General features: G+C 36.5%; 1 protein-coding gene and 1 long non-coding RNA gene across 3 annotated transcripts in view; one reads left to right on the top strand and one right to left on the bottom strand.

The window, feature by feature from the left end:
- The window catches only part of csrnp1a (cysteine-serine-rich nuclear protein 1a), an 811,199-nt gene that overhangs the window by 110,937 nt on the left and 683,676 nt on the right, over positions 1–16,586 (bottom strand). The gene's annotated exons all lie outside the window — the stretch shown is intronic.
- Positions 5,350–6,740, top strand: LOC147846352 (uncharacterized). Of its 2 annotated transcripts, XR_015478489.1 has the most exons (4): positions 5,350–5,476; positions 5,652–5,737; positions 6,060–6,102; positions 6,200–6,740. It is a non-coding gene; the product is annotated as an uncharacterized LOC147846352 (long non-coding RNA). The 2 variants fall into 2 exon arrangements; XR_015478488.1 differs by lacking the exon at positions 5,350–5,476 and having other exon boundaries at positions 5,628–5,737.

The raw sequence follows: 16,586 nt of genomic DNA, 5'->3' as shown, positions 1-16,586 counted from the left end.
CAAGGCTTTGTAAATATTATTTTACACCTTTTGTCATTGTTTGTAGGCTATGTCTACGGTGGCTGAGAGAGAGCTTAACGTGCTTCAATTTGAGAAAACGCATGCAATTACAAAAAACGGCAGTAAGGAAAGATTTGTATTTTTTTGACAGCACACGTGCTGCAATTTGCACAAAGCAAACACATTTTTAAAAATCGCGCTGCATTTTCTCACAGCACAAACAAATAGTAAATAAAATGCTTTTGAACCATAATAAAGTGTATTGTGCTGTATTGTTAGCATTTACAACATTTTATTAAATAGAACACTTTAGTATACAGATAACTGATCAATTGTAACACTGTAATTTACATTTTTCACTGCAGTAAACTGTGATGTTTTGTAGTTTTGTAGTATAACATAGTCATTTGTTTATATTATTTTAGTTGTTTTAGGTGTGACAAGGTGGCTCAGTGGTTAGCACCAGGCATAGGCTGGAATAAGATTCCGGTGCTATGATAACATCATGTTTTCACAGTATTATGATTGCTGCTTTAAAATATATTATTTGTAAATGCCTGGGTAAAAAAAAAAAAACTTTTCCCCTATTGAACACAATATTTTTCATTTTGAGAAACATGTACTATATTTTGGAGCAGTAAACATGTCAGGCTATATCGTTGACTTTATCCATCTTCACTAAAAACACAGATTACTTTACCATTTAAAATGGCATCTTTGGAGATCATGTAAATATGTAGATACTTTTGTCCTAAAAAACAAAAAAAACAAAAAACTCTTACAAATACCTTAGGAACGGTACAACAGAAAATGTTGGCGGTTTCAAAATCTTGACCTTTCCAAACCGCGGTATACCTTGAAAACGGTTATCGTCTCATGACTATTTAATACTGTCGCCCCACAGCAAATAGGTCACTGGTTCGAGTCCCGGCTGGGTCAGCTGACCCTGTGTAGAGTTTGCATTTTCAGCCGTGTTTGCATGGAGTCCAAAGTTCCCCGAAGTCCAAAGTCTAAATTGGCCATAGTGTATGAGTGAGTGTGTATGGGTGTTTCCTGTTATTGGGTTGCAGCTGGAAGGGTATCCTCAGTGTAAAACATATGCTGGATAAGTTGGCGGTTTATTTCGCTGTGGTGACCCCTCATGAATTTACTATACTATATTTACTACACTCTCAGAAATAAAGGTGCACGAGCTGTCACTGGGGTGGTACCTTTTAAAAAGTTACACATTTGTACTTTATGGTTCATATTGGTACCTCAAAATTATTTATTAGTACCTACAAATTTTAAAAGGAACACATTTGTATTTTTTTTTATACTAATATGTACCCTTGATGTATTAATATGCACCTTTTTGTACAAATTTGTTCCTTTTCAAAAGGTTTATTTCTTAGAGTGCATTTAGTTAAAAAAATCTACATTTACTTTAAATTACTATTATATACTGTTTTACTTTACATAAATCATGAGTTTAATTTGAGATAAAGTTCAGTATATTACATTAGTTAGTTCAGTGGTTCTCAAACTGTGGTACGTGTACCACTAGTGGTACACAGGCTTCCTTCTAGTGGTACACGGAGGAATGAAATATGCCTTGTACATGCTATACACATTTCAAAATTTATCAAAAATGATGTATATAATCTGCTATATATGACATATAGCCTATATATCCGAGGTAATCTGCAACGTTTTTTAACTTTGCAGAGTTGTAGCTGCTTTACTGGGCCTACTACGCTACTGTATTTCAATACTGCTAATTTTGGTGGTACTTGGAGAGACAGTTTTTTTCTGAGGTGGTACTTGATGAAAAAAATTTGAGAACCACTGAGTTAGTTAATTCGATATTATAATTGTCACATCTGTCAGTGACCACCTGAGGGTAGTTCAATGGACACTGAGTGGAACTACAGCGCCCATAAAGACTACGGCTGTTTCTCAATATGCGTTCTTCAGCGGTCTTGCGTCCTCGTGTTCTCGTGCAACGTCATCATCAGCTGCCTAAGTTCAGTTCCAATACTCAAGACCGCAAGTACGGAGGACGCGTGAAACTTCCCGGATGTGTTCTTGAAATCGAGGACGCACCAATGCAGACTTCAACAGCGAGCTCGCTCTGGAAGTCCCAGAAGTCATTGCGACTGGAGGTGGGAAGCGCAGCTTTTTATTTAGATTTATTATTAAAGTTCAGAGATATTACTTATTTACCTCAGGAGTTTCCCTAAATGAAACGGTGAAGGTAAACATTAACATGAACATCTTAATAAAGGAATAAACACATTAATTGTGTTTGTTTGATGAAATTCGTATTAAAATTTGTTTTATTTATATTGTGCAGAGTATATTTAAAATGTTTTTATGCAAAGTATATATTTTGAAGAGGGGGGAAACAATAAATCGTTGTATGAAGGCTGTAATGTTTAAATAATTTCCATTTAAAACGCGTGAAGGTCACATGACCATCAGGAAGAACGCAGCATCCCATTTCTCAAAGGACGCGTTTTCTGCCCTCGCGGTCTCCTGAGTTCGTTCTTCCGAGGACACCTGGCAAGACCGGTCTCCACAAGAACACAAGTCCGTTCTCTGCGTTCTTGGAATTGAGAAACAGCCTACATTTCCATACATTCTTTCGCGCACACACCCGGTCTGTCATCTACACTGATTTACAACCACAGCTGTCTCCATTCTCCATGATTACCAGGACTATATATTCAGTCATTCAACCACTGTTTGTCATCGCGTCGTTTGTCCTTCTTGTTCCCAGTAAGTCTGGTTTTCCTAGTTGTTGTTCCGGATCTTGCCTCGTATCTTGCTATAGTCTAGTTCATGTTTTTCTGTCTTAGTTTCTTGTTTTTGTTGTTTATTTGTTACTTTGCACTTTGATATTTTTGTTCACTGTTGTTGCACTTTAATATATTAAAATCTGCACTTGAATCTGCTATCTTTTGTTCCCGTTTTTGCTGTTTTAATCATGCCTAACGTGACAATAATAGTAAATGCTTATGTTCATTTATTTATTTATTTTTTATTGCTGAAGTGGATGATTCTGTGAAGATGCAGTTGCTTTGTTATGCACTTTGAAATGTCACATTAGTTTTAAGTGTGGTATATGTCAGTGCTCAGTTTTATTTTCTGCTATGATTTATTGTTATTTCTAAACATTTACTAATTTGCCAGTAACTGACTTGACAAGCAATAGTTTATACTTTCTCATCTAAATATACATATTATCTTAAGATTCTAAAATGCTAAATTAATCTCCAATTGTTAAATTACCAGGTGGCGCAGTAGGTAGTGTTGTCGCCTCACAGCAAGAAGGTCTCTGGGTTGAACATCGGCTCAGTTGGCGTTTTTCTGTGGAGTTTGCATGTTCTCCCTGCGTTAAAGTGGGTTTGCTCCGGTTTCCCCTACAATCCAAAGACCTGCAGTATCAGGCCCGTGCAGAGACCGTCAAAAGGGCATGTGCAAGATAAAAATTTTTTAAAGGTGGGGGGTGGGGGGTTGTTGTTGTTGTTGTTGTCGTTGTCGTGCGCGTTGTCGTCGTACTCGAGAGCAGTGTTGTCTGACACAGTGTTGAGCACTGAAGGGTGGGACAGAGGGTGTGTCGCGTCGCGGGGGCACTTTTGATCATTTTGGAAGGGCACTTTCTATCCAAGACTAAAAAGGGCATGTGCACTGCACAGGTTGAGCCCTATGTGTGCACGTGCCTGTGCAGTATACACAGCAAATTCATCTGAGTTAAATTCTCGGTGTTGAAGCATTTCAGAGTAAAGTGTTGACGTTAAAGAGTTAACTTTTGATAAATGAATATAATAAGAGTTAGAATTGATTTTATTCAGTGCGAAATCAAGGAGTTAAGTTTTCAACACTTGGTGGTGTTATTTCCAACATCCGGGAATCCATGCAGCCCCAGTCACTGAAGAATTTTCCAGACGCCATTTTCCATCTGAGGTTTAGAACAGCAACTGGTGAGTCAAACTACCTAAATGTTGGTATTTTACTGACTTTCTCTAAGGAAATACAGTTGTAAACATATTGTTAAGTTAATAACTTTAGAATGGAGTGACAATTTTAAACTTCTGCGGTTCATTCATGGTCGTTTGTGTATCTAGCTTAACTGCATTACTATTCACTTTTCAAGAATGTTTTTATATATGCTCACGCATACATAGTGCATAAAAACATCAAATGTACATGTTCAACACATTTCTGTCACGCCTAATGCCATTTTGTGCGTTGTTACCCATCTGTAAAATAAAATCGACACTTCTCCTTTAATTCGAAGCAAACTAGCGAGGGAATCCCCGGAGCAGCCTAACGTTAGCCTACTCTGCCCACAGCAACACAGGACGGTTTCCATAAGCTCTGGAGAGTTTCTAAAACATATCTGGTGAGTAAATGAACATATGCTTACTTGTAAAAGGCTTCCTGACTAAAACATATGATTGTTTGTTATTCGTGTATGTTAATTTGGTTGTTTTAAACACCGCGGCCCTTTTAAACTGGTTCATTCCTGGCCGTCCATATACCGTTAGTTGATAGACTCGCGTGATAACGTACGCTTGAATTATATTAAGCGTTGACAACCATTAAAGTCGGAATGTTAACATTAATGTCTTTAAATGACCGCGTTTGCAGTTTCTCAGACTTTTAAGGTTACAGAAGTCTCCCGGAAGTTGCGGGACTAACGTTAACGTTATCCCGCAAATGCACAGAGACTCCCAGATGCCCAAGTAGATGCCCGCAAATGAATGATAATCTCCCGGAAATCGCGCGTCTCCCGCCCGGTCATTAAACACTTTGCACACCCCTCTCCACCGCATCCCTCCCAGCTCTTCAGGTACGTCGCGCGCAAGTCACCCCCACCGCTCTTTAGGTACGTCGCGCGCAACTCATCCCATTGTTCTTTAGGTACTCATCTCTCCCGCTACCTCCCGAAAATCAACTCTGTATCCCCCGAAAATTACTTTTCCCAACTCGGGATGTCTGACGTTAGTAAGTTAGGCTATTTATGTGGTCAGGAACATCTTAGTCAAGCTTTTTCTCCCGCCTGATATTGTGCTTAAAACTATAGGCTAAACTTAGCATGTACTGTACACAACATTTCCTTTTTATTAAAGACAATTAAGTGCGTTGTAAACAGCCACCTGTCTGTAAAATTAATCAACTGATTCATATTTGAGCAGCCTAATGATGATACAGGTTTGATTTGTAGATTTATTATCAATAATCAACATCTGAATCAAAAGATATCTGAAAAAGTGTGAGGCATACTTTGTGATGTTCATCTCTCCTTTTTATCTAAAGGTTATGCATATGTGTTAGATACTAATTTTTTGTTTTTTTTTAACAGCCACAGTTCTCTATACAATAACACAAGACCCTGTGCTGTGGCTGATTAGAGACGGATGATGTATTTCCAGAGTTGGTGAAATGACCAAGCACACCTTCTTGGTCATATGTGGTGATAATAATGAGGGTATGTTTGATAAAGTTCTGCATTTGTTTCACAATAAGCTAAGAGGGTATTAGAGCATTAAAGAATAATGAATGACATGAAGGTGATAAGTTTTGTATTGTGGGTGAACTGTTACTTAATGTTTTGCTCTTTACTTTGCACTTTTTTTCCTCTTCTGCTTATCCTAATATTTTAGATTATATTTGGACCTGAAACATCTGCTAGACTCCAGTAAAGGTGGCGTCAATACTGGACCTGAAAGGGCCTAACAAGTTGAATCTGGTAAAGAAACACGCGCGCACGCGCACACACACACACACGCACGCACGCACGCACACGCTTACAGAAAACTGTTGTTTATGAAGTTTATGAATATTTTTTACACTGTGGCCAATATTTTGGGGAAGTCAGCATCACTAAATGATATAAAAGATTTTAAGATCCTCTAAATTTAGCTCCAAGTGTTGTGTTAAATTCAGGATTCTGGACAGACAGCTGCCTGTTTTTCCAGATCTAGTCATAGTGGTTAACCTAATTGTTTTTGGAGATCCAACAGTGATGTATGTGTTTTTTCTACTTTTCCATATCCTGTCACCTCAACCAGCTGGGAGAGTCAAGTTGTGGATCATCATGAAGATTTTCAAAAGGTGAGTTTAGATTTCTTGTATGTTTTATTTACTTTAAATGTTCTTTTAAATATATCATAGAATTTGATTGCAATTTGTTTTCAAACATTTTTCTTAGTCATGCTGGAGTCTTGAAGAGTTCTTAGATGAGCTTCACCCTATATCCGTGCATCAGGAACCACCAGACGAGCGATCAGCAGCTACTACATCGTCATGGATAAAAAGGTCATCCTGTGGCTGGGAAGCACTTCATTCACAGGACATGCTTGATGAGATTTCCTAGCTCCAGTTTGTTTTCACACAAGTTTACAGCATTTATACCTTCATTTAAACTGCTGTGTTTGATATGGAGGACCAAGGAAACAACAAAAGTGAAAGATTTGCACGCCAAGTTGTTTAATGTAATTTCAGAAGAAAACTATGTGGTCAGAAGAAAACTATGAGTGACGCTATATTGAACTTTCAAATTGCTCTGATGAAACATCAAGTTTGGACCAAAGGACTGAAACAGCCTTTTTGAGCACTGGTCATACATATTTTGTTGATACTGTCTGTACCAATAAAACATTTAAAGCATATTTGACATTGTTGCATTTTAAAAACTGAATGAATTGTTGAAGTGGTGAATGTTTACAAATAAAATGTTTTTTCTTTTGTAATTTACAGTCTATTTGACCTTTTTACCATATTTACACTCAAGAGAGTTGAATAAAATAACAATATATTACACCAGGGGGTGTTAAATATAGTTACATATTTTAACTCTGCCCATAGTTAAAATTAACCCTTACTTCGGTGTCAATGTGCCAACCCTTTTGAAAGTATTGATTTAACTCTTTTTTGAGTGGACCCCATGAGACACTTTCAAAGTGTTGAAATTTACACCCATAGAGTTGTTTTGGGTCCCCATATTTTCCTGTGTAGGCGACTTGGGTAGGCTAAATTGTCCGTAGAGTGTGTGTGTGTGTGTGTGTGTGGGTGTTTCCCAGAGATGAGTTGCAGCTGGAAGGGCATCTGCTGTGTAAAACGTGCTGGATAAGTTGGCAGTTATTTCCGCTGTGGCGAACCAGGATTAATAAAGATACTAAACTGACAAGAAAATGAATGTTAAATTACCCACACAACTGGACAGTATTTTAGCTATGAATAGAATCTACATTTAATTTGTAAAACATGCCCACAATGCCATGGGCAGTGAACTCTGCTAACCTATTTGGACTGAAACACAATTACACTGCCATCCAATAGACATTCAAATATTGAAATTACTTAATCAACAATATAATTTATTTTAATTAATTAGAACCATCTACATGTGATTTGTGTAACTTCTGATGTTTTATATCAGCCGATCACATGGCAGCAACTCAATGCATTTATGTAGATGTGGTAAAGAAGTTAAAACATAGAATAAAACATATTAACAATGAGTTACTTTAGCATGGTTGTTAATGCCAAACACACTGTAAAAAATATCAGTTAATGAACAGTTTCAGTATTTTGTGCTTTCCATATGAACTATGGCTGTGAATTGCATTATAGAATCTTGATTTCTGCTCTGTCAACTTTTGATGTTGAAAATTTCGGTCACATTTTATTTTGATGGTCCGTTTGTTGAATTTAAATTACATTGCATCTACATGCCATTGACCACCCCTCACTGACCATCAACAGCTTGTGGACAGAGTCGGCACCTAAATACCAATACCGTGTCACTCTCCAAGAAGGAATAAAAACGTCTATACCAGGGGTGACCAACCCTGTTCCTGGAGAATTCAGCTCCAACCCTGATCAAACACACCTGAACCAACTAATTAGGACCTGAAGCAGTACTTAATAATTACAGACAGGTGTGTTTGGTCAGCTTTGGTCAGAAATGCAACTGAAAGCTGCAGGAAGGTAGCTCTTCAGGAACAAGGTTGATGACCCCTGGTATATACTTTCGCCATTGGCTGAAAATGGCAAGTCTTCCTCCACTCATCCCAGCCTGATCTCATGAGGAAACTGAAGTATTTTACATTACGAGTTCAGTTGTACAAAAATGTATGATTTTAAAAAGGAGGCGTCACCCCTAACCCCAACCATCACTGGGTGATGAGCAAATCGTAAATACGAATTAGAACGTATGAATTCATATGAATTAGCCACTAAATCAAAAAGTTACAAATTGCCGTGAGATTGTGTTGACCCATCCACACCACCTTCTACACGGGAAACCATTGAGAGTGTGATGACCAGCTGCATCACTGTCTTGTATGGTAACTGCAGTTCTGCTGACCACAAAACCCTCCAGCGAACAGTGAACACAGATGAGAAGATCATCTGTGCCCCTCTCCCCTCCATTCAGGACCCTTTCCTTTCACTGTGTTCCAGCAAAGCTATCAGTATTGCGAAAGACTTCCATCCCTTCCACAGTTTCTTCCAGCTTTTGATATCAGGAAGAATGTTGAGTATTCCAATCATCTTACCCCCCGCTGAAATCTTATCCACAAATCCAGGTCTCAAAACCAGTAGCTCCTCTCCTCCCTACCACACCACATAGAAACCTCAAAGCATTATGCAATTCTGAGTGTGCTACAGGTGAGTGGGCATGACAAACCACATGTAGAAAACACACTCTTTTATCTAACTATGCACCAGACACTTATTTACAATCACTCCATGCAGTATCTGTAGAAAATCAAGGGAGTGGGCTTAACAAACCACCTGTAGAAACGTTCTTCTCTCTATATGCACCGAACACTTTTCTTAAACTCCATCTTAAAAGGACTCAATATTATGAACAATGCTAACTTGTGAATGTACCAAACATTTTCCCCGTACTGTGTAAAACAAATGCTGGAATAGTTGGCAGTTCATTACACTGTGGCAACCTATGATAAATAAGGGACTAAGCTGAAGGAAAATAATGAACACATTCTCTCATTGACTGTGTGATTCATTGTGACCAATTTTAATTCAGCAATTAATTTTTTTAAAGCTAATTTATTTTTTTTAAATTAAAAAAAGTAACTTAAATATCACTACTTAATTTTTACAAGTAATAGGTTACTTTACTCATTACTTAGAAAAGTTATATTATTATGTAACTAGCACTCCTATCACTCCTAAATTCGTAATTTTGCCACCTACCATTTGATCCAATAGCAGTTGATGTCAGTTGATGTAAAACTCTTTAAATTAATCTGAAATCTGCTTATTTTCACTGTATATTCCAGTTGTTTGACTAGATTTTGGTTGGTAGCTTATTCATTCATTCATTTTCCTTCTAAGTCCTTTTATTTAATAGAGGATGCCATAGCGGAATAAACCGCCAACTTATCCAGCATATGTTTTACGCAGCGGATTCCCTTTCAGCTGCAACCCAGTACTGCGAAACACCCATACTCTTAAATTCACACACTACGGCCAATTAAGTTTATTCAATTGACCTGTACCGCATGTCTATGGACTGACCAGAGGACCTCAAGGAAGCAAAGAACATACAATAGGGAGAACATGCAAACTCCACACAGAAATGCCAACTGACCCAGATGGGACTTGAATCTGCAACCTTCTTGCAGTGAAGTGACGGTGCTAACCACTGCACCACCGTGCCTCCCTTGGTTTGCAGTTTCTTTAGTTTATTTATTCATTCATGTTTACTTTATCCACCGTGTTGAAATTGGTTGAAATCCTTTGACCTTGAAGCGTCACACTAAACAGTAAAATGAAAGTTCAAACACATCATGAAAATTCTGTTATAAATTCCACACACCCTTCACTTGTCTCAAGCCTGTGTCTTTCTTTCTTCCGTTAAATACAAAATTATATATTTTGAAGCGGGAAACCTGTAACCATAGACTTCCATAGTATTTAATTTTCTTATATCAAAGTAATTAAACCAATTCCTGATGTCCTGAATAAATGTGTTAAACACAAAGTATTTAACAGCATCCTCATGCTACTATTAGCAGCAAAGTGCTTCATAGTGCAAACTTCCTTGAAATGTTTGCAGAGTTTGACACTTTGGCTGCGCTAAATTGAAATGTAAAACAGGAAGTAGGTTTTACAACATTTGGCTGCTTTAAAACTCTTACAAAGAAAAAGTAAAAAAGCTCCATTGGGACAAACCCTTTCAAAAGCTATTATTATTTGTACTTTTGTGCACAATTCAGGTACTATTAGGTACCTTTAGGTTACTAAAGGGTATTATTTACATGTTTCTCTCACTGTCTATCAACTGTGCATGTGTTTCTTCTAAAATATCAACAATTAAACACTATACATTACTGACACATGTTCTCCCTGCGTTCGCGTGGGTTTCCTCCGGGTGCTCCGGTTTCCCCCACAGTCCAAAGACATGTGGTACAGGTGAATTGGGTAGGCTAAATTGTCTGTAGTGTATGAGTTTGTGTGTGTGAATGTGTGTGTGTGTGGATGTTTCCCAGAGATGGGTTGCAGCAGGAAGGGCATCCGCTGCATAAAAAACTTGCTGGATAAGTTGGCGGTTCATTCCGCTGTGGCGACCCCGGATTAATAAAGGGACTAAGCCGACAAGAAAATGAATGAATGAATGAATATTACTGACATGGACCAACATTAATCTAATCTAAATCAACAATCTAAAACAAACACTGACACAAGAACCGATAAAAGAACAATGACAGATATGACACCCAGAAGAGAGAACAATGATAAATATCCTGTCCTGCCTATAGACTCTACATTACAAAGTATAACTTTATTAATCAACATAATTGTTTAAACAATCTAAATATAAAAATTTGTAAGAATTTAAAATGGGGCAGCACGGTGGCGCAGTGGGTAGCACAATCGCCTCACAGCAAGAAGGTCGCTGGTTCGAGCTCCAGCTGGGTCAGTTGACATTTCTGTGTGGAGTTTGCATGTTCTCCTCGTGTTCGTTTGGGTTTCCTACGGTTTCCCCCACAAGTCCAAAAAACATGTGGTATACAGTAGGTGAATTGGGTAAGCTACAAATATTTCTATTGGACAAATATTTCTATTTGTATTTTGTAGCACTCATGCTCATTATTGGTGAACAATTATTTAACACTGTTTTGCATTTATGGCTGATTATTGGAAATATAACACTGTTCAAAAAATTTTAATGTTGTAGATTTTATCTAAATTTCCACAACATTTATGTGCAGTTTATTAAATATTATAAGCTCAAGATAATACTGAAATTCTACAGTAAAATTACAGTGAAAATGTACTTTTGAATTACAAAAAAAATTCAGTAATTTAACATTTGGTATTTTACAGTACATTTCTGTAATTTAATCGCCATTATATTTTAAGGGTTTTTCACAGCACACTAGCTCCAGAAAATAAACCCCGTAAAATAACAGACTTTTTTTTATAGTGCACATGAGAAAATACCATAGTACCCTTTAGGATTTACTGTAATAAAATGTACTAAATTGTAGCATCTTATTGCAGTATAGTATTAGCTATAATGAACTGATAAACTGTAGTAAATTCCTTAGTATACTACAGTAAACTAATGGACTGTAGAATATTGCATCATTATGTTTAGTTTATTAGAGTGTTTGCACATTTTTTACTGTATATGCCATACTAATGAATTCTAATGAACTGGCACAATATTTTAAAAGAGTTGTTGGTCACACTTTAAAATAAGGTTCATTAGTTAATGTTAAGTAATGCATTTACTAACATGAACAAACCATGAACAATACATTTACTACAGTATTTATTCATTCAATTTAATTCAGTTCAGCTTTATTTGTATAGCGCTTTTACAATGTAGATTGTGTCAAAGCAGCTTCACATAAATGGTCACAGTAACTGGATCAGGGTAGTTCAGTTTTTAGTGTTTAAGTTCAGCTCAGTTTAGCTCAGTTCAATGTGGTTTGAAATCATTACTGAGAGTCCAAACACTGAAGAGCAAATTCATCGATGAGTAGCTTTTCAGATAATGAACCATGCAAGCCAGTGGCAACAGCGGAGAGGGAAAAAAAACTTCACCAATAGGAGAGTGAAAAATTTATATATATATATATATATATATATATATATATATATATATATATATATATATATATATATATATATATATATATATATATATATATATATATATATATATATACACACATACACACACACACACACACACACACACACACACACACACACACACACACACACACACACACACACACACATATATATATATATATATATATATATATATATATATATATATATATATATATATATATATATATATAAATTTATTAATATTAATAAACGTTAGTTAATGAAAATACAGTTGTTCATTGTTAGTTCATGTTAACTCATGGTGCATTAACTAATGTTAAAAAGCATGGACATGAATGTTAATAATGCATTAGTAAATGTTAAATTATGATTAATAAATGCTGTACATGTGTTGTTCATGATTAGTTCATGTTAGTAAATGCATTAACTAATAAACCTTATTGTAAAGTGTTGTTATATGTTGTATATGTTATATGGAAAACATAGTTGCTATAGACCCTTTTTTTTTAGTATGCATTATAATGTGATAAAAGGATTTACAACCATTAATCTTTTTAGTTAACACTCAAATGTGGTTGGCAGTCTTTCACTGCCTTTCAAATGAAATGTTAAATACACCATAACATGCTTTAAATCCTGAAAACCAAGAAAAAGATGCCATCACTCATACATAACTGTATGTTATATAACTGTAGACAGCGTAATAGTAATAAATGTTGTAAATTTGTTTATTTTATAGTAGTTACTTTAACCGGGGTGGCACAGTGGGTAGCATTGTCACCTCACACAAGAAGGTCACGGGTTTTAGCCCCAGCTAGGTTAGTTGGCATTTCTGTGTGGAGTTTGTATGTTCTCCCCGTGTTCGGGTGGGTTTCTTCCGGGTGCTCCGGTTTCCCCCACTGTTCAAAGACATGTGCTATGGGTGAATTGGGTAAGCTAAATTGTCCGTAGTGTATGATCCGGTCCACCCGGTTGGGAATTGAGAGCTGAGCTAACGACCCATCTTTTGAAAAATTTGATGAAACACCAACATGGTGCGACTAAATATCAGCTTTGATATAAACGGAGTAAGTTGCTTTAACCAGTGACCACAACCGATTACCACATCAGTGCAATTTACCTTTATATAGTTTCAAAAACCCTACAGTGTTTACAACAAAGAATTTACATAAATATTGTAAATTCAAAAACTGAATGCATTGGCTTCCCGTCACTTCACAAATGAATACTAACTTTAGAGTCAGCGTTACTGTGTCAGAGTTGTTCAGCAGGCCGTCCATATTGCTTAGCTGCACTCTCAAGCAAGTCATGCCACATTAACAATGATGAACACTAATCATAGATCAACCACACCCTGTCTATGGCCTGCTTATTGAAATGCCACAGAGGTGAAACACAGGACCGCACATACAGTTTTGGAAATTACTGATGGTCTGATGACTCAAGTAGACCACTGTTAAGCATTTCTTATTAGAAATCATCAGAGTGAAAGATAGGACATTCCACATTGGTGTCCATGTCAGTTTACACTAATTTACAGAAGAGACTTTCAAATAAAAAAATATATATATAATGAGAAAAAGTCAACTTTAAAGGGGATCTATAATGCCTTTTCTTACAAGATCTCTGGAGTGTGTACTTGAAGTTTCAGCTCAAAATACCCCACAAATAAGGTTTTATAACTCTTTGAAACAGCCCCTTTTAGGCTTTACTACTAATTGTGCCATTTTGGTCACTTTATTACCATTTTGTCGCTTTAAATTTAAATGTGATTGTGCTCTTTTCAAAAGAGGGCCAGGCTACAAATGCCTTTGTGTCAGCAAAGTGTCAAATTCAAAAACAAAACTAATGTCCTATGCTAATGAGAGATCATCACTAATGGGTGAGGCTTTACCCCTCTGATGACATGTACAAACAGAGAATGTCAGTCAAAGTGTTTCTGCACTGTGATTACAAAAAAAAATGTTATGCACTTTAAAAGTGATAAGGCATACTGTATATAAAAGGCATATTTTGCATAGTAGGTCCCCTTTAATGTTTCAAATAACTTTGTGAACATAAAATGTCAAAATAAGGAAGAAACACACATTCAGTTGAATGGTCTGAAGTTTTTTTTTTTTTTACTATAACTCTCTTATATAAACTAATAAGTTTTCAAAAATGACTACTGAAGACACAATTATTAGTCCTGTGAAAATGTTATTCTTTGTCAAATATTATTAAGTGATAAATGATGTTTAACAGAGCAAGAACGTTTTCACAGTACTTCCTATTATGTTTCATCTGGAGAAAGTCTTATTTGTTTTAGTTTGGCAGGAATATATTTTTTTTAATATTTGAACTGCTACAGTCAGTATTACTCACTGTAAAAAAAGTAAACCTGTTGTAACTTGGTACTGTTGAATCAACTTATTTTTATAATTATGCAGTCATCTAATTGCTTTTTACAGTGTACCGCATAATTTTCTCCCATACTGACAAACTGTTGCCCAATGACTAGCCTAATTAAACTAAATTGCGTTAACCATATTAACCTAGTTAAGCCTTTAAATTGCAATTAATCTGAATACTATATCTGGCAAAATAGTATTATATTATGTACTGTTATCAAGGCAAAGACAAAAAAATTAGCTAGGATGTAGTTATAAAAAATATAATGTTTAAAATGTGTTGGAAAAAATTAAGATTATTTAAGGAAATCTCTACCAAAAAAACCGATCAGGATACCATCATTTTTGTTGGCAAACAGAGAGTGTGCAAGTAAGCAGTCATTTTTTGCATAAAGTAACAATATAATAATGGAGAAGTATCAGAAAATATAAATGAAATGCTTATTATTTTTTTACATCTGCTACTGCTGTCATTTACTCAGAATGATTATAATTAATTATTAGTTATAGTTGAATATTAGACTAATATTAAAAGCATTGCAATACTAATTTTCTCTTCCTTGTTTCAGCATAACAAATTATTGACATTCAGCAAATAGATATATTTGTGCAAAAGTGAAACAACATACTTATTCTGACAAGTAGATATTAAACAAATATAATAATAGCATCAAAATGTGGTACCAGGAATCAACACACCATGTTAGTCTCACCTGCTGCCTGCTTCCCAGTACGGGAATCGATGCAAGTCGACTTTACCCGGCTCACCAAGGAGGAACAAGCTAACTGCCTGGTGGAAAATCCTGTCTATAATGTTGAAACTTTGGTCACTTTATTCCCTAAAACTAGTAAAACTAGTATTCAGCCCCACTTCTTCATTGTTCTATGTCAACTCAGGTTCATATGGGAATTTCATCTCTCAAGAATGTCTAGGTAAACTTGACTCATCAAGGACAAACAAGAATATGAACTCTCTGTCCAAATGATTCAACCATGATGATCAGCAACTTGGACGCAGGTAGGTAAAGTTCTGTGCTCCTGTCATGACTTTGAGAGTTGATTTGTTCCACCAACAAAATATTCAGTTTCTGGCACTGTAGAATTTCAACATCAGTATTATCCTGGAACGCCCCTGGCTGTCACAACATGCTCCTGAGTTTCGATGGACACCGTGACATTATTTGCTGGAACATAGGAATTACAGTCTTACCCATAACTTACCCATCCACTCTCATTATCTGTTTCAGGACCTTCCAAGCTCATCAAAAGTCTAGAGACACAGGAACAGTTTGATATTCACCAGGAATACAGGGTATTCCAGGATGTATTCAGTGAGCAGGCAGCCACCAAACTCCCACCTTATAAGTACTGTCTACTTGGGACCAAACAACCTAAACGACCTAGTTTACCCTTTGTCTATTCTTGAACGCAAGGCCATGGAGGCATATTAGTAGAAAGCACTACAACAAGGATTATCTTCCTCAACAGCTAATCTGAGCTTCTTCTTTGTGGGTAAGAAGGTTGAGGTCTTTGGCCATGCATCGATTAAACTGTATTAAACTCGCAAATTTTTCAGCTTCCTTATCCACTTCCTCTGGTTCTAACAGCTTTGGGAAAAACTCAGAGGGGCTTGCAATTTTTTTCCAAGCTGGACGTGCGGACTGCGTACAACCTAATTTGCATAAATATGAAAGGAAGAAGTAGTGACTTTTCATCTCCCCAGCCTTTTTCCAAACCCTCATGAATAAGATGTAGTGGAAGTTCATTAACCACTTTGTCATTGGTTACATTGATGAGATACTGATATACTCTTTACTATCAAGGTTGATGCTTCCACCACCGAGATAAGGGTCATGCCATCTCAGCAGACCAGTGATCCCTGCCCTCACTTCTCCAGTAAACCGTCTACGGTGGAACAGAACTTTGATGATCAAGAACTTCTGGCCATCAAATTAGCTCTGGAAGAGTGACTGCATTGGAGTGCGCTAACATCCTTTCATGGTTATTAACAATTATAAGACCCTGCAGTACCTGCTCAAAGCTAAGCATCTGATTTCTTGGCACGTCTGATTGGCATTGTTCTTC

The sequence above is a fragment of the Danio rerio genome, chromosome 2 (assembly GCF_052040795.2).
Source record: "Danio rerio strain M-AB ecotype USA chromosome 2, GRCz13ab, whole genome shotgun sequence".
NCBI classification, from domain to species: Eukaryota; Metazoa; Chordata; class Actinopteri; order Cypriniformes; family Danionidae; genus Danio; species Danio rerio.
Note: the sequence above shows the minus strand (reverse complement) of the source record. Positions and strands in the feature narration are given on the sequence as shown.